Genomic DNA, 22,406 nt, shown 5'->3' with positions numbered 1-22,406 from the left:
CTTCTGAATTTTTAATATACCGCCTGAGCCACTTCCTTTGGCATCTCATTACACAGACAGATCATTCTCAGGGCGAAAACATTGCCCCTCAGGTTAGTATTACATCTCTTCCCTCTCACCTTAAACCTCTGTCTTCTAGTTCTTGATTCCTCAATGCGAAGAAGATGATTTTGTGCATTCATTCTGCTGCAAGTTCAGATGAGGTCGGGGTCCTGGCATTAGGCAGGGGGTTCCCAGTCCTTTTAATGCCATGGAGCCTTACCATTAACTGAGGGGTCTGTGGGCCCCAGGTTGGGAACCCCTGCATCGGGGTTGTATGTGGTGGACAATATGGTAGACTGGGGTTGTATTCACAGTACAGCAAGCAAACAATTACCCTCACCCCATAGTAATCTCACTTTATTTTCACTCCCCACATTCCCTCCCAAGAACAACATACAGTGGGTAATTAACTGGGTCCATTAGCTTACAAAGTCAACATTATGTTTTTATCATTTGTGCAAGTACGTGTATAACTGGTGGATAAACTTACTTGCAGTAGTATCACAGACACATACCATCAGATAAGCAGCGTTTACAAGAAATGCATAAGTTAAACATACTTCTTACAAGGGGAAAAATAGAGCAAAATGAGGGCGTTTTAGTGCAAAGTGATCAAAGTGGCGACAGGGTAGTGAGGTCGTGACTATGGTTGCTCTGGTTGGCTCAAGTATCAGACGGTTGAAGGGAAGTAGCTGCCCTTGAACTTCATGCTGCTGGGGATTGGTAATCCTGTTCAACTCTCTCTCCCTGACAGCCACTCACTCCCTCTACAGTCCGGCTGGGCATGGATATACTGTGTATTAAATTCAGTTCACTAGCGAAGAAAATCTTCTGGCTCAGGATGGTTTGAAAATCTGTACTCAGGCAGACTGTCACTCTACATAAACATGAGAGAGCCTGCCGATGCTGGAGATCGAAAGCAACGCACATAAAATGCTGGAGGAGCTCAGCAGGTCGGGCAGCATCAATGGAAATTAATAAATTGCTGACATTTTGGGCCGAGACCCTTCTTCAGGACTGGGAAGTGGGGGGGTGGTGGGAGAAGATGCCAGAATAAACGGGTGGGGGGAAGGTAAGGAGATGAGCTAAAAGGAATCTGATAGGAGAGGAGAGTGGATCTTACCCTCTGCTCAATGGTAGCAGTGAGCCGGTGTCGTGGTCTGAGCTGATGGTGGAGAGGATGATGGACAACGTCTTTCTGAGGCAGCACTACCATCGTGGGGGGCAGTGTACCTGCGATGTGTTGGGCTGAGACTGCTCCTCTTTGAAACTGCATATTCAAAGTGCCATTGCCTAACATGAATGTCATTGGGATGTGGGAGGGAAATGGTTTTAGATCCTAATGCTTCGGCAATCGAAAGGGTTATTAGAAGTCAAGAATGAGGCATAGAACTTATAGCTGACTGCTGTTTTATTAAGTGTTACAAGAATGAAAAATAAACGAAAGTCTTGCCGAGAGAACCAAGAAAACAAAAGATAAAGCATTTATAGTCGTCTCATAATTACCCTAGAGATAACATCAATTCCAATAATAACAATTAACCTCTAAGAGAGCCAGGTTACAGTGGCTTGCAACATGCCACTGAAAGCTAAGAAGTTTTTAGAAAAAATGCTGAAGCAACTGTACTGTAATTGCTGGAAAAAAAATCACTGAACAATTACATTTATAATTTTAATTTGGGAGATGCATTGTGGTACAGGCCCCTCTGTCCCTTGAAGCTGCGCCACCAGCCACCCACCTATTTAGCGTTAGTCAATTTACAATGACCAATTAACCTACTGACCTTTACATCGTTGGACTGTGGGAGGAAACCGGAGCACCCGGAAGAAACCCATACACATACAGGAAGAACTTACGAAATTTCTTACACATGGCACCAGTATTGAACTCCAAACCCTGACTCTCCAACTGCAGCAGCCATACGCTAACCGATGCACTACTGTGGTGCCTCCGAACACATATATAGGTGATTATATAAAATTATAAGCAAGCATAGAAAAGTTAAACTACAAAACAAATTATCAATATTACACACCAAACCAGCACTGGAGAACCTGGGAGAAAATGCAAATTCCACACACACACAGCACCGGAGACCAGAAGGATTTTCTGGAACCTGAGGATGTTCCTATAAATGCCTGAAAGAAAATGAATCTCAAAGTAGTATATAGTAATACATGGGTACTCTGTAAACTGGGTGGCAGGGTACAGATGTGTCTCTACCAAAGGAGGCGGAAGGCACTCCTTCTATCTGCCAGCCTGCGGGTCACCCTTGGGCAAGGTGTAGTGCCTGCTTAGCCCTCTCATCAGGGTGACATGAAGCCATGGGAGCAGGTGGTGGACGGTTGTATGAGCAGCTGGTGCAGATCACAAGAAGTCCTGGTTATGTGACCACTGACGCCAGGCAGACAATCGCTGAAGAGTATTGATAATGGCCGGGGTCACCCATCTTGTGAAGACACTGCCCAGAAGGAGGCAATGGCAAACCACTCCTGTAGAAAAGTTTGCCAGGAACAATCATGATCAGGATCATCTCCCACGTCATACGACAGGGCATATAATGGTGAGGGACTCTGATAATACGTTTACTTTGAACTTTAACCTGATTGAACCTGGATCGCTGGAGATGAGAGACAGTAGCTCCTCTAGCTGAGCCATTGGGCTCCTTCCTGTCCTCAAGATATCCTGAAGACAAGGAACTATGATCAATTTCCATCTTTTCTTTGCAGAAACATTTTGAGTTACACAGTGAAGTCATTTTTTTCTTTTGCACTAACTTCTATATCTGCAAATCTAAGGCAGCTGTCTGTATTAGGTCATTTGTGTCATCCATTAAGAATACACCAATTGAGTAATATAACTCTTGTCTAATCTCAGCACCGTTATAAATATTTTATAGCCATGCTGAATGTAAACGTTTAACCAACAGTATTCCAAGACATGATTGTCTGAGGCAAGAAAATCAGGTTGCAACCAACCGATTTCACTGAGAAAGCAGAGGAGGTTTTATTTGTTGCTTTACTGTATTTCTAAAAGTCAATTTGCGCTGACAGGGTGTTCAATGTTGTTCACTGTGCTTTGGGACAGATGTTGAAGTCCGAGTTAGGATGCGGAGGAAGCTTACCAAGCAGGTTCTCTCTGCAAGGATAGGAAAGAGATGCTAGTGTTAGCCCCCCTGGAACAAAGGTGGTTGAGTTGAGTGTTGCATCTGGTGATATTGGTTGAGAGGTTCTTTGGAAGTCAAGAATGAGACATAAAACTTGGTGGATGCGGCCGTTTTATTACAGGTGAGTGTTACGAGCACAAAGAAAGAACAAAGAAAAGAAGGCAAAGAAAAAGAAGTCGTGGTTATCTCATACCCAGTCTAGAGATAACAACGTTCCAATGATAACAAATAACCTATAATATAAGCAGATTCAAGTGGAGTAACACCTGCAGCAGAAAAACTGAGAAGCTTCTAGAAAATTGCAGGAACGAAAGGGTGAACATATAAGGAGCATTTGATGGCTCTGGGCCTGTAGTCACTAGATTTTAGAAGAATGAAAGGGGATCTCGTTGAAACCTATGGAATATTGAAAGGCCTAAATAGAGCAAATGTGGAGTGGATGCTTCCTATACTGGGAGAGTCCTGGACCAGAGGGCACAGTATCAGAATAGAACCATGTCTCTTTAGACTAGAGATGAGGAGGAATTTCTTTAGCCGGAGTTTGGTGAATTCATTGCCACAGATGGCTGTGGAGGCCAAGATATTGAGTAAATTTAAAGTAGAGGTTGATAGGTTCTTGATTAATCAGGGCATCAAAGGTTACGGGGAGAAGGCAGGAGTGTTGTGAGATATAGTAAATCAGCCATGATGGAATGGTGGACTGGATGGGCCAAATGGCCTAATTCTGCTCCTATGTCTTATGATCCTATGGAAATTAAGATGTGCACTGACTGTTCATCAGAGCATTTTCCCTCAGGCCATTAGGCTTCTGAACTCCCTGGCTCATTGCAATCAAAGTGTCACTGGTTAATCTGTTCCGTACCTTACAATATGTAATTTATGCACTTTAGTTTGTTATTATGCATGATTCAGCTGTAGATTCTCTTACCTTCATAAGTTTTTGTGTGTTATATATACTACTGTGTTTTATACCCTGATCTGGAGAAACACTGTCTCTTTTGACAGTATACATGTACATAGTTAAATGACAATACCCTTGATTTGACTTGATCTCTTCACCCACGTATACCTGTTAGTTTTGCATTGAATGGTGGAGCAGACTTGATGGGCCGATTGGCCTAATTTTGCTCCTATGCCTTATGGTCTAAAATAGAGTATTGATGATGCTACAATGACTGGAAATTTTCCTGAATGATTATAGTTGCTCCAAGACATTTAAAAGGTCACAATGCAACAAAGTCATGGTCAAGTTTAATGTCATATACACCAGTCCATGTATGCACAGATGCAATAAAAAACCTACCTGAAGCCTCACTGGTGCGTGTTATCAGGTAAGCCACATGCTCAAGAATAATGTCAATTAAACACAAGCACAATCTTTATGAAAAAGAGTACAGAAGAAAGAAAGATCAATTTTAGTATGAGGAGACCATTGTGTTGCTAAATTCCACTGATTAGGGCTGTGCCGAAAGGTTCAAAACCAAATGGTTGAAGGGAATTAGCTTGAACATGGAGTTGTGGTTCTTCAGGCTTCTGTACCTCCTGCCTGATGATAGCTGTGAGAAGAAGGCATGGGCTGGTTGGTGGGGATCTTTGATGAATGATGTTACTTCCTTGAGGCAGTCCATCGCAGGGGAAGATCTCCCCACCATTAGGCACCTATACAAGGAGTGCTACCACAAGAAACCATTCATCATCAGGGACTCCCGCAATCCAGACCATGTTCTTTTCTCACTGCAGCCATCAGGAAGGATGTACAAGAGCCTTAGGTCCACACCACCAGGGGCTCAGGAATAGTTATTGCCCATTAAGCATCAGGATCCTGAACCAATCTGGATAACTTCACTCGCCTTAACTCTGAACTGAATCCACAATCTATAGACTCACTTTCAAGGACACTACAACTCATGTTTGCAATAGTATTTACTTAATTATTCATTTGTTCATTCTATCTATCTATTTATTTATTTATTGCATTTCTACAGTGTGTCTGCTTCTGCACATTTGTTGTTTGTTAGACCGTGTTGGTGTGTAGCTTTTCATTGATTCTGCTGTATTACTATGATCTACTGTGAAATCCTGCAAGAGCCCAACACTTTTCAGTACAGGCGATCTGGACTCAATTCCCAGTGCTGAATGTAAGGAGTTTGTACTTTCTCCCCACGACCACATGAGTTTTTTCCGGTTTCCTCCCACAGTCCAATGATGTACTGGCTAGTAGGTTAATTGGTCATTGTAAATCTTCCTGTGATTAGGCTTGGATTAAATTGGGGGATAGCTGGTTAGCACAGCTCGAAGGGTTGGAAAGGTCTTTTCTGCACTGTGTCTCAATAAGTTTTAAAAATAAATAAGAAAGTGAATCGCAGGGTAATTTATGGTGACATATGCGTACTTTTATAATAAATTTGCATTGAACTTTGAGCTTTGTAGAAACTACTGATGTTGGGGAGGAATTAAATCAACATGATTTTAATAAAAGGGAAATGAAAATTTATCGGATTGGTTTTGTTGAGTGACATGCTGTGGATGTGTAGTTAGATTTTCAAAAGGAATTTGGTAAGTTGCACAATGAAGAAGCTCATGGTGACAGTGATAAATTAGAAGGGCTGGAGGCTTGGATAAGTAACAAAAAACAGACCATCGGGATAACAGAATCCTTTCCATATTGGCAAGATGTAATTGCAGAGTTTCACAGAGATCAGAACAAGTGTTGGAACTCTCCTATTATCAGCCAATAGTAAGTGACACAGACAAAGGGACCAAGGTGTCATAGGAGGATTTACTACACACACACACACACACACACACACACACACACACACACACACACACTCACACACACACACACACACACACACACACACACACACACACACACACTCACACACACACACACACACACACACACACAGACACTCACACACACACACACACACACACACCCAACACCACTCCACTCCCTTTGCAATTTTTGATCATTTCGTTCTCAATTCCTGCTAGAACATTGTTTATATTTACATCATTTATTATTATATAGTTATTTGCCCTTTACTGTGCCTATTGTCTTGTTTATTAATTATTGTGCTGTCTTGCTCTGTTTTGTGCACTTTATGTAGTCCTGTGTAGGTCTGAAGTCTAGTGTAGTTTTGTGTTGTTTCATGTAGTATCAAGGTCCTGGAGAAATGTTGTTTCATTTTTACTGTGTACTGTACCAGTAGTTATGGTTGAAATGACAATAAAAGTGACTTGACTTGACTTGACAAGACAAAGTCTGGTGGAGAAGTGATTTGGGAGCTGCCTGCCCTGCTGAGTTCCTCCAGCATTTTGTGTGTATTACACTGGATTTCTAGCATCTGCAGAATCTCTCTGCATGTTTATAACCTGTGAGGAGGAATGTTTCAGTAATGAAGAGAGACTGGAAATGCTGGTTTTGTTTTCCTTGGAAAAGAAGAGGCTGAGAGGGCAGCCTGACAGAAACATACAAAATGGCCTCATTGATTACATAGGTAGCAGGAAATGGTTCCACATACAAGAGATATCCAAAACTAAGGGGTATAAGTTTAGGGTAAGAGGTAGAGGTAATTTGATGAGGCATTTTTTCATCAAAAGGGTGGCTGGAATCTAAACTGCACTCCCTGTGGGTTGAGATGGGGGGGGGTGTGGTAAAGCAGATACTATCACATTAAGGTGCGGCACAGTAGCATAATGGCTAGTGCATTGCTTTACAGTACAGGCTGTAAGGTCGAGGTTTGATGTCTGCCACTGTCTATGAGGAGTTAGCACGTTCTCCAGTGGCAGCGTGTGTTTCCTCTGGGTGCCCCAGATTTCCTCCACGGTCCAAAGATGTACAGTTAAACTTGGAGAGTTGTGAGTATGCTATCTTGCCTCTGGAAGCATAGTGACACTTGCAGGCTGCCTAGCACAATCTTCAATGATTTGATTGATGCAAAGAACACATCTTGATGGACATGCGACAAGTAAAGCTAATCTTAATTAAATTTAATCTTAATTTTAATCTTAAATATCTAGACCAGTATTGAATTGCGACTGTGTACGGGACTACAGGCGAAGTGCTGTTGATTGGAATTGTATAGTTAGTTACTTGATGTAAAATCCTGAGGGGGTTTGCTTGAGTGGATATTGAGAAGGTGTTCACTCTGTGGGACTCTGCAGTACTGAGTGGTTTTGTTTCAGAATAAAAGGGTATAATTTTAAGACAGAAGTAGGGAGAACTTCTTCTCTCTGAAGTCACGAATTATAATTCCCTGGGCCTGAGAGAGGTACAGGCAGAGTCACATGATATCTTAGAGCTTTCACGGTGCCTGCGATTACCGATCGGGGTTCAGTTCCTGCTGCTGTCTGTAAGGAGTTTGTACGTTCTCCCCGTGACCACGTGGGTTTCCTCTGGTTGCTCCAGATTTATCCCACGTCCCAAGGACACTGGTGCCAGAAGTGTGGGGACGCCTGCAGGGTGCCCCCGGCACGTCTTCAGACTGTGTTGGTTGTTCGAAAGATGCACTCCATTGTACGTTTCGATGTTTCAATGTACATGTGACAAATAAGGATGCTGCTTAATCTTTAAGGGCTCTGCCTGCAAGTGATATTCTTCTAGTGTAGGTTGTGAGAATTCGACATATAGCTCACAATGGTGCAATCGTTCACAGATTATTTTAGGTTGATTGCTTCAGTGTTTACAAACTATCAAAGACTATAAGTGTACTGACTCCCACTAAAGTTAACATCATGCCATTTCCATGAAGGCATCTTTAATTCCCACAGAGTACAAGTCCCTAAAAGGACCTAAGCTTATTGTAACAAAATTGTTCTTCTTATATAAAGAATTTCAACCCACACGTTGACACTGGGCACTTGTAAATTTAGAGCAATGTTTTATAACAATTTAACTCCTTAAACTAGGCACCACAGTTTACAAACTATGATTGGATTTGACTTCCTCGTTGGGAGACTGCTGCTGAGAGACATGATTCTCCCGAATTTGTGGGGGCGGCATGGTAGTGTAGTGGTTAGCACAACACTTTACAGTACAGGCGACCTGGGTTCAATTCCCGCTACTGCTTGTAAGGAATTTGTACGATCTGCCCGTGACCATGTGGGTTTCCTCTGGCTGCTCTGGTTTCTTCCCACATTCCAAAGACGTACTCATTGGTAGGTTAATTGGTCACGGTGAATTATCCTGTGATGAGGCTAGATTTAAATTGGGGGCTCGAAGAGCCAGAAGGGCCTATTCTGTGCAGTATGTCAATAAATATATAAATAAATATCTGCATTCTTGATGGAGAACTTAATTCCTGGAGCAAAGGAAAATGGTGCTGGGAATTCCCAGGGCCTTATGCAACATATCGTGTTGTTATTGGAGAGAGTCCAGAGGAGGTTCATGAGGATGATTCCAGGAATGAAGCGGTTAGCATATGAGGAGGGTTTGGCAGCTTTGGGCCTGTACGCACTTCAATTTAGAAGGATGCGGGGGTGGGGGGATCTCATTGAAACCGACCGAATGTTGAAAGGACTTGATAAGGTGGATATGGAGAGGATGCTTCCCATGGTGAGGGTATCCAGAATTCAAGGGCACAGACTCAAAATTGAAGGGTGACCTTTTAGAACAGAGGTAAGGAGGAATTTCTTTAGCCAGAGAGTAGTGAATCTGTGGAATCCTCTGCAACAGACTGTGGTGAAGGCCGAGAACATGGGTATATTTAAAGCGGATGTTGATGGTTTCCTGATCAGTCAGAGCATCAAAGGATATAGAACATAGAACATAGAACAGTACAGCACAGTACTGGACCTTCGGCCCACAATGTTGTGCTGACCCTCAAACCCTGCCTCCCATATAGCCCCCCACCTTAAATTCCTCCATACACCTGTCTAGTAGTCTCTTAAACTTCACTAGTGTATCTGCGTCCACCACTGACTCAGGCAGTGTATTCCACGCACCAACCACTCTCTGAGTGAAAAACCTTCCTCTAATATCCCCCTTGAACTTCCCTCCCCTTACCTTAAAGCCATGTCCTCTTGTACTGAGCAGTGGTGCCCTGGGGAAGAGGCACTGGCTGTCCACTGTCTATTCCTTTTAATATCTTGTACACCTCTATCATGTCTCCTCTCATCCTCCTTCTCTCCAAAGAGTAAAGCCCTAGCTCCCTTAATCTCTGATCATAATCCATACTCTCTAAACCAGGCAGCATCCTGGTAAATCTCCTCTGTACCCTTTCCAATGTTTTCACATCCTTCCTATAGTGAGGCAACCAGAACATATGGTGAGAAGGCAGATGTATGGCGTTAAGTAAGGTCCAGGATCAGCCATGATGGAATGGTGAATGGCCTAATTCTGCTCCTATGTCTAATGGTCTTATGGTCTGTAATCAGGTCATGTGGGAAGAAAAGAACATGGGAAGTATTGAGAATTCTAAAGCAAATGAAAATAATTAGCAAAATATAACTTTCCTCAAGCCTGCCTTTCTAGTCTACAGTCATTAAATTTTAAATTGAAAGTTATGGAACAGCCAGTCCTTTGCTATGTATAGCCAAGTGCAGATGGGCAACGTAGACTGTGCTCTGTTACAGCTTTGAGAACCTCAGTCAGTTCAGGTCCAACACTCCTGAACAAAACTGACCAATCTGCCAGAACTCAGAGGGCAAATTCAGGAATTGCACATCATTATGTGTGTCCTGAAACCGTGGGCAATTGCGAAGTCAAAGTAGAAGTGTTATCAAAGTACGTATATGTCACCATATACTACCTTGAGATTCATTTACAGAAAAATAAAGAAATACTGTAGACGTTGTGAAAAAAAATCTACATAGATTGACAAATAACCAATGTGCAAAATAGACAAATTATGTGAATAAGAAATAAATAATACTGAAAGTTAGTGGTAGAGTTGTACAGTGAAACAAGTAACCGTCAACAGTTCGAGGTAAGATTTGTCCTGTTACATTGTTCCTGAACTCCATTGGCTACAAGTTGAATACATTATTTTCCCAATGTTAAGTGGCTTTGATTTCTTAAATCCACTGTGACATGTTGGGAGAAACTAATTTTATTTTGCAAGAAGTGCTAAAATCACTTCAACAGCTGGAGGTTTTAAACCAGAATTTGCCTTGAGACCAGCAAATTACCAATCCCTGAGTATTATTGGTTTCTAAAATAGTGTCTGACACAGGTTTATCTGGTAAAATTAGGAAGAGGTGAATGAAAGTAGGAGGGAGCTCAATCCAGAAAAGTGTGAAATGACTCACTTTGGAAGGTCAAACTTCAAGGCAGCAGATAGAGTCAACGATAGGATTCTTATCATTGTGGAGATGTAGAGGGACCTTAGTGTCCACTTCCATTGATCCCTCAAAGTTACTGTGGAAGTTGATAGGGTGGTTAGGAAGGTGTCTGGTGGGTTGGCCATCATTAGAAGAGGGAGTGAGTTCAAGAGCCATGAGGTAATGGTCAGCTCTATAAAATTCCTGTTGGACCACAAGTGGAGTGTTGTATTCAGATCTGGTTGCCTCATTATAAGAAGGATGTGCAAGCTGGTAGACAGGGTGCAGAGAGGACTTAGCAGGATGCTGTGTGGATTAGCGAGGACAGGCTGAGCAAGCTAGGACTTTTCTCCTTGGAGTGACGAAGGGCAGGAGGTAACTTGATAGAGGTGTATAAGATGATAAGAGGCATTGATAGAATGGATAGAATTACAACCAGCGACTTTTCCCCAGGGCAGAGATGGCTAAAATGAGAGGGCATAATTTAAAGGAGATTGGAGGAAAGTATAGGCTGGGATTTCAACGATAGTTTTTTACACACAGAGTGGTGTGTGCATGGAACACTGTCAGCGGTGGTGGTAGAAGTTGATACATTAGGAACTTGTAAGAGAGATAGGCTCATAAATGAAATAAAAATAGAGGGCTATGTGGCAGCGAAGCATTACATTGATCTTGGAATAGATCAAAAGGTCATCACAACTTTCGGGGCTGAATGGCCTGTACTGTACTGTACTATGTTAATGTTTGTTCATTGTACGCGCTGTCTCATATGATTTAGGCGATCATGGTCTTTCCATGACTATGATTCTTCTTGACAAGCTTTTCTAAGCAGTAGTTTGCCATTGCCTTCTTCTGGGCAGTGACCCCAGCCATTATCAACACTCTTCAGAGATTGTTTGCCTGGCCGAATAACTAGGACTTGTGATCTGCACCAGCGGCTTATACGACCATCCACCACCTGCTCCCATAGTTTCATGTGACCCTGATCCAGTAGAGGGTGGGGGGGCTAAGCAGGTGCTACACCTTGCCAAGGGTGACCTGCAGGCTAGCGGAGGGAAGGAGCACCTTACACCTCCTTTGGTAGAGACGTATCTCCACCCCGCCATATTCTAAGAGGAGCGATAAAACAGCAGGTAGTGTTGCTACTTCACTGCTCCAGTAACCTGGGTTCAATCCTGACTGTTCAATGCAGTTTATGGGTGTTCTCTGATGGAGTCCTCCAGGAGCTCCAGTTTACTCCCAGCTCTTAACAACACACTGCTTGTTGTGTTAGTTGGCTACCCAAAGAATTGTCCTTACTGTGGGTGTCAGGGGTGTTGATGGGCATGTGAAAGAGAATAGGTTGCAGGTGAAGAAGTGAAGGGAATGCACTGTGAGCTAGCATAGACTCATTGGGCTGAATGGTCTCCTTCTGAGACATAACAGAGCAATCAAAACACAGATGTGGATCATGCTTGTGTACCTGTATCAGTGGATATGCTGTGAACATCCTGGGATCTGTAACTTTGTGGAGGGCAGTTCAGGTTGTCAATGGCCATCCTTAATCTACAACACTCCTGGGATTTTGCTCTGCCTCCTCCTGCTGTGCGTGAGCCCCCTTCACAGATTCAGACAGTTGCTAGCTGTGGATGTGGGATGAAGTCCACTTTGCTTCAATAGCTTTGCAGAGGCATACTGACATGGTAAATGGATATAAAATCATGAGGGCCACACAGTGTTTTTCTCCATGGAAATGCAAACAAAATTAAGAGGGGATAGGTTAACGGTAAGAACAGAAAGATTTAGTAAGGAACTGGCACCATAAGACCATAAGATATAGGAGCAGAATTAGGCCATTTGGCCCATCGAGTCTGCTCTGCCATTTCATCATAGCTGGTCCATTTTCCCTCTCAGCCTCAATCCCCTGCTGTCTTCCTATATCCCTTCATGCCCAGTCTAATCATGAATTTATCAGCCTCTGTCTTAAATAAACCCAATAACTTGAACTCCAGAGCCACCTGTGGCAACAAATTCCATAGACTCACCATATTTTTATCAATTTCTCCTGCTAAAGATATTCCTCCTCATCTCCGTTCTAAAAGGATGCCCCTCTATTCTGAGGCTGTGTCCTCTGACTCTCCCGCCACAGGAAACATCCTCTCCACACCCACTCTGTTGAGGACTTTCAACATTTGATAGGTTTCAATGAGGTCTCCCCTCAAAGTGAGGGTTAATTTCTTCAGGCAGAGGGTGATGCTTATACGAGCTGCCGGGGGAAGAGGCTGAGGCAGGACCAGGAACTTTTAAAAGGCATTTAGAAAGCAAAGTTCAGAATCAGAATCAGGCTTACCACCACTGGCACATGTCATGAAATTTGCAGCAGCGACACAGTGCAATACATTAAAAATATATAAGCTAAAATAACAATACAAATATAGTGTGAAAAAGTCATAGGCACATATATATTGCTAGGGTGCCGAAGACTTTTGCACAGTACTGTATTTGTCAACATGCAATGGAGGGTGAGTTTATAAAATCCGGCAGGAGCAAAGGATGTCGGGAATGGTGATGGTGGAGCACCGCAGGAGGGGAACGGGTTAGGTGGCAGAGAAGGAGTGCCAGGGGCGGGAGGTGGCACGGGTGCAGACACACCCCGTCCTGAGACACCAGGCAAGGTCATTTGATTCCAGGCAACTGGTTTACTAATCATTACAGAATGTCTCTCTGGTGTGTCCCACTCCCTCCCTCTCCCTTCCCCTTTTTCCACCCATGATTCCCCTCTCCCTGCCCCCTTCCCACTTTCAGACTACAACAGACCCATATCGGAATCAAATTTATCATCACTCACATATATAATGAATTTTTTTGTTGCAGCAGTACAGAGTAACACATACAATTATTACGGTACTGCGCGAATGTCTTAGGCACCCTAGCTGCTTATATGTGCCGAAGATTTTTTGGCAGAATTTTCTCCATTTGGCGGAATTTTCGCAGAAGTGGTTTGCCATTGCCGCCTGCTGGGCAGTGTGATCATTATCAATACTCTTCAGACACTGTCTGTCTGGCATCAGTGGGCACATTACCAGGACTTACGATATGCACCGGCTGCCCGTACGACCATCCACCACCTGCTCCCATAGCTTCATGTGACCCTGATCGGGCTCGGGGGGCTGTAGTTAAGCAGGTGCTACATCTTGCCCAAGGGTGACCTGCAGGCTAGTGGAAGGAAGGAGCCCCTTGTACCTCCTTTGGTAGAGATGTATCTCCACCCTGTTAGCCAAATATATACAAATAACACAGCAAGCATGAGTTCAAGAGTCCTTGCAGAGTCCCTGAGAGTGAGTAGATTGTGGAATCAGTTCAGAGTAGAGGTGAGTGAAGGTTATGGGCAGAAAGCATGAGAATGGGGTCAAAAGGGTAAATGATAGTGCAACAAAGAGCAGAGAGATAATGTTCATGGGGTCATGGACTGTTTAGAAATCTGATGGCAGAGGGTATGAAGCTGTTCCTAAAATCCTCAGGCTCTTGTGCCTGTGCATTGATGGCAGTAATGAGAAGAGGTCTTGTCCTGGACGGTGAGGGTTCTTCACGATAGATGCCATCTTCTCAAGGCATCACCTTTTGAAGATGTCCTTTATGGTGGGGAGGCTAGTGCCAAATGTGAGGAAGGGGGGGGGGGCAACTTGGCTGAGCAGGGCATACAAAATGCTAGAGAAACCCAGCAGGTCAGGCACCATCTATGGAAAGGAATAAACAGTCGACGTTTCGGGCTAAGATCCTTCATCAAGACTGGAAAGGAAGGGGGAAGAAGCCAGAATGGTCATCTTGGTTGACACGAATCAGTTGGGCCCAAGGACTTGTTTCTGTGCTGTACCTCCGTCACCGCGCTCTCGGTGTAAATACTTGTGTCAGGTAACACAAACACTCAGCTAAAACTATTTCTGGAAGATGCAATAGTAAACGGCATCTGATGCTGAAGATATAAAGATGCGGAATGTGAACTGGATAGGGAGCAGATGGAACATTATGCTTGGGTACTGTCCAGGATTGGTGGTGAGGCACTCCCTTGGCACTCTGCCTGAGAAAATGCTCTTCGTCGATTGCCAGACACCTCGTGGAGAATCTTACGCTGAAGGTGAATACAATATTGTGTATCCAACAAAATGAATAATGAGGTATTAAAGGACTTGTTGCAAAACTATGATTACACAACACGAACATGGAGGTTGTGCTCTGTGGTAAGGGACTTAGTCTTTTGATTTAATTAACTTCCGATCTTCTGTTTCAGTGCAACACACACAAAGTGCTGGAGGAACTCAGCAGGTCAGGCAGCGTCTATAGAAAGGAATAAGCAGTCGACATTTTGGGCCAAAACCATTTATCTGGACTGGAAAGGAAGGAGAAGAAAGCAGAATAGGAAGGTGGGGGTGGGGGGTAGGGGAGGGGACTGAGTTCAAGCTGGAAGGTGATAAGTAAAGCCAGGAGGGTGGGGGAGACGGTGATGAAGTGAGAAGCTAGGAGGTGATAGGTGGCTGAAGAAGCTAGGAGAGGAGAGTAGACCATGGGAAAAAGGAAAGCAGGAGAGGCACCAGACTGAGGTGAGAGGTAGGTGAGGAGAAGAGGAAAGGTAAGAGGGGAGCCAGAGAGTGGGGAATGGAAGAAGAGGGAAGAAAAGGGAAGGCAAATTACTGGAAGTTGATGTTCGTGCCATCAGGTAGGAGCTGAGTGCAGGATCTACCTGTTCATGCATCCTGTCATGCACGGGCTTGATGGGCTTGCTATCTAGCTTCAGCGCCTTCAACACAAAATCGAGTTTACTGTTGTGTGTACAAGTTCATGTATGCACTGTTGCATCAGCATGGCAGTCACACAGCAGCATATAACCAGTCACCACAAGAAAAACATAAATTAAACAGAAATATACACCAGAACACAATCACATAAAAATGTCCATTTTACTGCAAGGTGATCAAAGTGGTCATAGTGTTGCTAATCTGTCGTGATTAGGGTTGTGCAGGTTGGTTCAAGAACCAAATGGTCAAAGGGAAATAACTGTTGTTGGTGTGGGTGGTGTGGGACTTCAGGGTTCTCTACCTCCAGCCTAATGGCAGCAGTGAGGAGATGCATGGCATGGGTGGTAGGGATCTTTGTTGGAATATGTTGCCTTCCTGAGGTGGTGTCTTCTGTAGATACTTCCAATATAGGAATGAAGAAAGACCCTGATATTTCACTAACCAGCTCTGGTGTTCCATTCCAAAATCCTGTCCTGCAACTTCTCTGCTTCTATAGGTCTCTCTCCTCTCTCTCCCCTCTCTCTCTCTCTCTCTTTCCCTCTCCCTCACTTTCTCTCCCTCTCTCCCCCTCCCTCCCTCCCTCTCCTTCTTCCTCTTCCTTTCCCTCTCCCTCTCCATCCGCACCTCCTCCCTCCCCTCCTCTCTCTCTCTCCTCCTTTCCCCTCTCTCCCCCCTTCTCCTTTCTCCTCTCTCCCCATCCTTCTTTGCCCACTCTCCCCTCTCCCTTTGACCCTCTCTCCTCCCCTCTCTATTTCTCTCTTCCTTTATTAAAACTCACTTCCATGACCCAGGACAACAATCAGAAAGTAATATCATTAAGATACTTGGAAGCTGAAGTAAAACCAGAAAATGCTGTGAACTTTTAGTAATTCAGATGGATTTGGTGTTTAAAATGAGATCTTCAAGCTTAAAAGGTTTCAAAGGTACATTTAATGTCAGACAAATGTATACAATATACATCCTAAAATACTTTTTCTTCACAACCATCCACGAAAACAGAGGAGTGCCCCAAAGAATGAATGCCAGTTGAATGTTAGAACCCCAAAGCCCCCCACCCCCCACAGCTCCCCCTCTCACAGCAGCTTGCTGTGAACCCTGGCCTTGAATGGTCATAATATGAGCATGAGTTGTAGAGCCTTGAACGTGAGTCGATAAGTTGTGGAATCAGTTGCTGAATGAAGTTATCCACGCTAGTTCAGGACCCTAATTATTCCTGAACCTGGTGATGTGGGACCAAGGCTTCTGTACCTCCTAATCTCTCTGCCTCCATCTCTGGAGACAAACTGTCTACCGATATCTTTTATAAACCTGCCGGTTCCCATGGCTGTCTTGACTATACCTCTTTCCACCCTATCTCCTGTAAAGGGCCATTACCTTTTCTCTGTTCCTTAGTCTCTGCTGCATCTGTTCCCAAGATGATGCTTTCTTTTCCTCAACATCAGAGATGTCCTCCTTCTTCAAAGAATGGGGTTCATCTTCTTCCACCGTCAAATCTACCCTTACTTGCATCTCCTTCATTTCCCATACATGAAGGAGATGCATGTCCTGCATGTCCTCACCTATCACCCCATGAGCTGTCACAGCTAAGACATCATTCACTGCAGCTTCCAACATCTTCAACCAGGCACCACCAGCAAGCCCATCCTTACCTCCCCTCCCCCCCATTCCCCTTTCTCCACAGGCATCGCTTCCTCCGTGATTCGCTTGTCCGGTCATCCCTCTCCACTAATCCCCCTCCTGGCACTCATCCCTGCAAATGGAAGAGGGGTTAGGGTAAAAGCAAGCAGGTTTTTCCACTGAGGTTGGGTGGGACTACAACCAGAGGTCATGGGTTAAGGGTGAAAGATGAGATGTTTAAGGGGAACGTGAGGAAACCTTCTTCACTCAGAGGGTTGTGAGAGTGTGGAAATGGGCAGCCAGCACAAGTGGTGCATGTAAGCTCATTTTCAACATTTAAGAAAAGTTTGGATAGGTACATTGTTGGTTGGGATATGGACTATGGTCCCAGTACAAGTTTTTGGGAGTAGGCAGTTTAAATGGTTTTGTGCTGTACTTCTCTATGTGTGACTCTAAGAAGTCCTACATCTACCCATTCAGCTCCTCTCTCACCTCCATACAGGGCCCCAAACAGTCCTTCCAGGTAAGGCAACTCTCCTCCTGTGAATTTAAAGAGCAAACACGAGGAAATCTGCAGATGCTGGAAATTCAAACAACACACACAAAATGCTGGTGGAACACAGCAGGCCAGGCAGCATCTATAAGGAGAAGCACTGTCGACATTTCGGGCCGAGACCCTACGTCAGGACTAACTGAAGAGACAGATACTAAGAGATTTGAAAGTAGTGGGGGGAGGGGGAAATGGAAAACGATAGGAGAAGACCGGAGGGGATGGGATGAAGGTAAGAGCTGGAAAGGTGAAAAGTGATACAGAGCTGGAGAAGGGAAAGGATCATGGGATGGGAGGCCTTGGGAGAAGGCGGGGGGGGGGAGCACCAGAGGGAGATGGAGAGCAGGCAGAGTGATGGGCAGAGAGAGAGAAAAAAACAAACAACTAAATGTGTCAGGGATGGGGTAAGAAGGGGAGGAGGGGCATTAACAGAAGTTAGAGAAGTCAATGTTCATGCCATCAGGTTGGAGGCTACCTGATGGCATGAACATTGACTTCTCTAACTTCTAGAAATTTTGTTTCCCCCCCCTCCCCTTTCTTCTTCTTCTCCTTCAATTCCCAACTCTGGCCCACTTCTTACCACTTAACACCTGCCTGTCACCTACTCCAGGTGCTCCTCCTCCTTCTCTCCTATCAGATTCCTTCTTTTTCAGTGCTTTATCTTTTCCACCAATTACCTCCCAGCTTCTCACTTTACCCATCCTCTCCCACACACATGGCTTCACCTATTGCCTTTTAGCTTGTACCCCTTCCCCTCCTACACCTTCTTAACCTGGCTTCTTCTCCCTTCTTTTCCAGTTTCAGCCCCAAACATCGACTGTTTCATTTCTATCTATGGAAATTATTCATTTCCATAGATGTTGTATAGCCTGCCGAGTTCCTCCAGCACTTTATGTGTGCTGCTTTGGATTTCCAGCATCTGTAGAATCGCTTGTGTATACCTCCTGCCTGACGGTAACAGTGGGAAAAGAGCTTGGCCTGGACGGTGGGGATGTTGATGATGAACGTTGGTTTCTTGTAGCAGTGCTCCTTGCAGATGTGCTCAATGGTGAAATGGGCGAGGTTGTCATTTACTGTATTTAGAGTCTTTATAAGTTTTTTGATCTTCTCCATTCCTGGGCATTGGTCTTTACATACCAGGCCGTGATTGTCAATCAGAAAAGAAACACAGATTTACAGTTGCACACACAAATTGCTGGAGGAACCCAGCAGGCCAGGCTGCATCAATGGAAAAGGCTAAATAGTTGTTTTGGGTTGAGGCTCTTCATCGTGGTTAGAAAGGAAGGGAAGAAGTCAGAATAAGAAGGCAGCAGGAGGGAGGAAGAAGTACAGTGTGGCAGGTGGTAAGAGGAAGAAGGAGGATGAAATTGATTGCTGAAAGAGATAAAGGGCTGGAGAAGGGAAAATCCGATACAGTTGTTGTGTCATAGTTGCTTGTTGATAGTGTAGTCACTGTAAAGCACTCTGAGCTTATCTGAGGCTGTGAAAGGCACTATAGAAACATAGATCTTTTTACGTGGCATGCTTGTGCGTCCTTCAGCATGACAGGTCTGCCTCTGGCCACTGTAGTTTTTGACAACATCATACAATGTCAATACATGTTTTCCAAATAGGCTCTGTCTCAGTTAAAAGAGTATCGTAAGTGTATAAAACTGTGTACATCTATATTTCCTCTGACAGCAGTAATTGCAATGACAGATATCTAAGTGATATGTATATCAAACCAATTACAATAATGGGAATCGCAGTAAGCCATGTGTACCAATGTAACTATTTTTGACGTGAATACTCTCAATTTTTCTTCTGGGTGATGTTTTTATTTCCTATAACTGTTATAGTTTTATATAGACATGTCTCCATTAATAATAAGAATATAACTCTCCGAGAACTATAATAACTGTAGAAATAATAGACTTGTCTGGAGATGTGGGTGCAAACCCTTTCGGTATTGTATGGGAACAGGTGATGGAGGATGTCAGATCTCCTGCTGTTAGTTACTAGAAAGACAGTGAAATGTGTCAGTTTGCATCAACATCCAACACATCCAAAGACATGGTTTGGGGAGCTCACAAGTGTCATCATACTTCGGACGCCAATGTAGCGTGTCCACAGCTGATTAACCCTAGCCCGTACGACTCTGGACACCGGAACACCCAGAGGAAACTCACGCAGTCCAACTAACTAGGTCGTACCTGCTGCCGTCAAGGATTTTATATAGGTGCTTCATCACAAGCTCACTGGTCCGTAACAATAGATTCTTTTATATTTATGGAGTAGAATATTCATTGCTAACCTTCCATCCCTCTCAGTGTCAGGGCAGTGACACACATCGTTTTTCACTCACTCAAATGAGATCTATACTGAGCAGTAATGGAGTAATTATGACACCCATTAGGTTGCAATGAGATTTCTAGGACTTTTTATTACACGCAGAGTTGTTGAGATCAAGAATGGGCTGCCTCAGAGGTCAGTGCAAACAGATTCAATATCCAGTTGAGAATTGGATAAATCAGAACAAAAGATGGTAAGAAATGGAGAGCAGGTGTTAGCCATCCAGCATTTCATGTCTTTTCTGACAGTCATTAAAGTTAGTCTCATCTTCTACTTTAGTGCTATTTTCCAGCAACAGGTACGTGGGCTCATCAAGTCATAGAGCACTGCAGGAGAGAAGCAGGCCCCTTGGCTCATCTAGTCTGTGCCAAACTATTATTCTGCCTCAACCCATCGAACTACTCCTGGCCCTCCATACCCCTCCCATCCATGTACCTGTCCAAATTTTGCTTACATCTTGAAATTGAGCCCACGTTCACTATTTCTGCTGGCAGCTCGTTCCACACTCTCAGTACCTTCTGAGTGAAGAAGTTCCCCCTCATATTTCTCATAAACATTTTACTTTTCACCCTTAACCCATAACCTTTAATTGCAGTGTCACCCAACTTCAGTGGAAATAGCTTGCTTGTATTTACCCTATCTGTCCCCCCTCATAATTTTATATATCTCTATCAAATTTTCCCTCATTCTCCTACAGTCTAGGAAATAATGCCTTAACCCAATCAACCTTCCCCTGTAATTCAGCTCCTTAAGTCCTGACAACATCCTTGTAAACCTTCTCTGCACTCTTTCAATTATATTGATATCTTTCCAGGAGGTGGATGACCAAAACTGCCCACAGTACTCCAAATTAGGCCTCACCAATGTCTCATACAACATATCCACCAATCCCCTTTGTTTCCTTGTGTTTTCCATTGACACCAATGACTGGTCTTCCACAGTCTCTGGTGCAGAGAATTCCAGATGTCCTTCAACATCTGTCTGAAGACGTTTCTCTTCATTGCTTCTCTAGTTCTGTCATATGTGTATGTATTTATTTTGTGATACAGCACGGAGTAGTAAGCCCACACATTCCAAACCCCAGAACACCCCGTGCTGTAATGGCCTCGCGCTGATCGCTGCACCCAATGTTTCTGAAATCATGTCCCCCATTCTAGATTTGTCGTCCAGAGGATACATGGTTCCTGTATCTAGTCTGTCAAGACCTTTGAATGCTTTGATCTCAGTCTAGGGTACTCCTCTCAAGCTATGTTAGCGCAGTGGTTACATCTATCAGAGAAAACGATCGGGATTTAATTCCCACTGCTGTTTGTAAGTAGTTCATACGTTCTCCATGTGACCATGTGGGGTTCCTCTGGGTCCTCCCACATTCTAGAGACATAACCAAAGTGTTTAGGATCAGTAAGTCATGGGCAGGCTATGTTGGCACCAGAAGCGTGGCGACACTTGTGGGCTGCCCCCAGCACATCCTTGGATTGTGTTGGTCATTAATATAAAACAACACATTTCATTGTATGTTTCAATGTACATGTGACAAATCAGTTTAATCTTGTAAACTCTAAGGAATACCGTTTACTCAGAGAGTAATTGTCCCATTCCTTGTAGGGACTACTTACAGGGAAATAGCTTCAGAAATATAGGTGAAGAGCAGGATAGTAGAATTTTTCCTGACGAAGGGTCTCGGCCCAAAACGTCGAAAGTGTGTCTTTCTATAGATGCTTCCTGGCCTGCTGTGTTCCACCAGCATTTTGTGTGTGTTGTCAGTAGAATTATGATTGGCTCACCAAAGGGCCATTACTGCTAGAATGGGCTGAATGTCCTCCTTCTGTGACTTGATCCTATCATTCTGTGGAAGTTTCACTCCAATAATAAAAGTGGACTGTTCAAAGTTCAAAGTAGATTTTCTTATCAAAGTACATATTTTATATATATGACAATACACAACCTTGAGATTCATTTACCTGTGGCCATACTCAGCAAATCTACAGAATAGTAACTATAACAGGATCAATGAAAGATCAGCCAGAGTGCAGAAGACAAGAACTGCAAATGCAGATATAAATAAATAGCAATTAAATAATGAGAACCTGAAATAACAAGATAAAGAGTCCTTAAGATGAGATCATGGAAACATCTCAATGGATGGGCAAGTGAGTGTAGTTATCCCTTGTTGTTCAAGAGCCTCATGGCTGTGGGTAATATGGAAATAACTGTACTGAACCTGTTGGTGCAAATCCTGAGGCCCTTTTATCTGATGGCAGTAGCAGGAAAAGAGCCTGGTTTGGGTGGTGAGGATCTCTGATGATGGAAGCTGCTTTCCTACAATGGTGTTTTTGTAGATGAGCTCAATGGTTGAGAGGGCTTTACCTGTGGTGCACTGGGCCTTTTGTTGCATTTAACATTCAAGGGTATTGGTGTTTCCATAGCAGGCTGTGAAACAGCCAGCCAAGAAAGAAAGGACAATGGATTAACAAAAAAACAAACCTGAACTAACAGTAATGGATTTGTTTAAGGCTTGCAAAGCAATCCAATGTGACAAATGTTGCAAAGATCATACGGTAATAATGTGTGCAACTTCAATGGAGTAGAAATTAGTGTTATTGAGTGTCAAAGTCAAATTTATTCTCAGGTTATTGTCACACATATTGTCACAAGTAC

General features: G+C 43.8%; 1 protein-coding gene across 1 annotated transcript in view; it reads left to right on the top strand.

The window, feature by feature from the left end:
• Window positions 1-22,406, top strand: part of caskin1 (CASK interacting protein 1) — a 675,429-nt gene that overhangs the window by 324,797 nt on the left and 328,226 nt on the right. The window lies entirely within an intron of this gene.

Source organism: Hypanus sabinus, chromosome 9 (genome assembly GCF_030144855.1).
Source record: "Hypanus sabinus isolate sHypSab1 chromosome 9, sHypSab1.hap1, whole genome shotgun sequence".
Classification (NCBI taxonomy): domain Eukaryota; kingdom Metazoa; phylum Chordata; class Chondrichthyes; order Myliobatiformes; family Dasyatidae; genus Hypanus; species Hypanus sabinus.
This window is presented reverse-complemented; position numbering and strand designations above follow the sequence as displayed.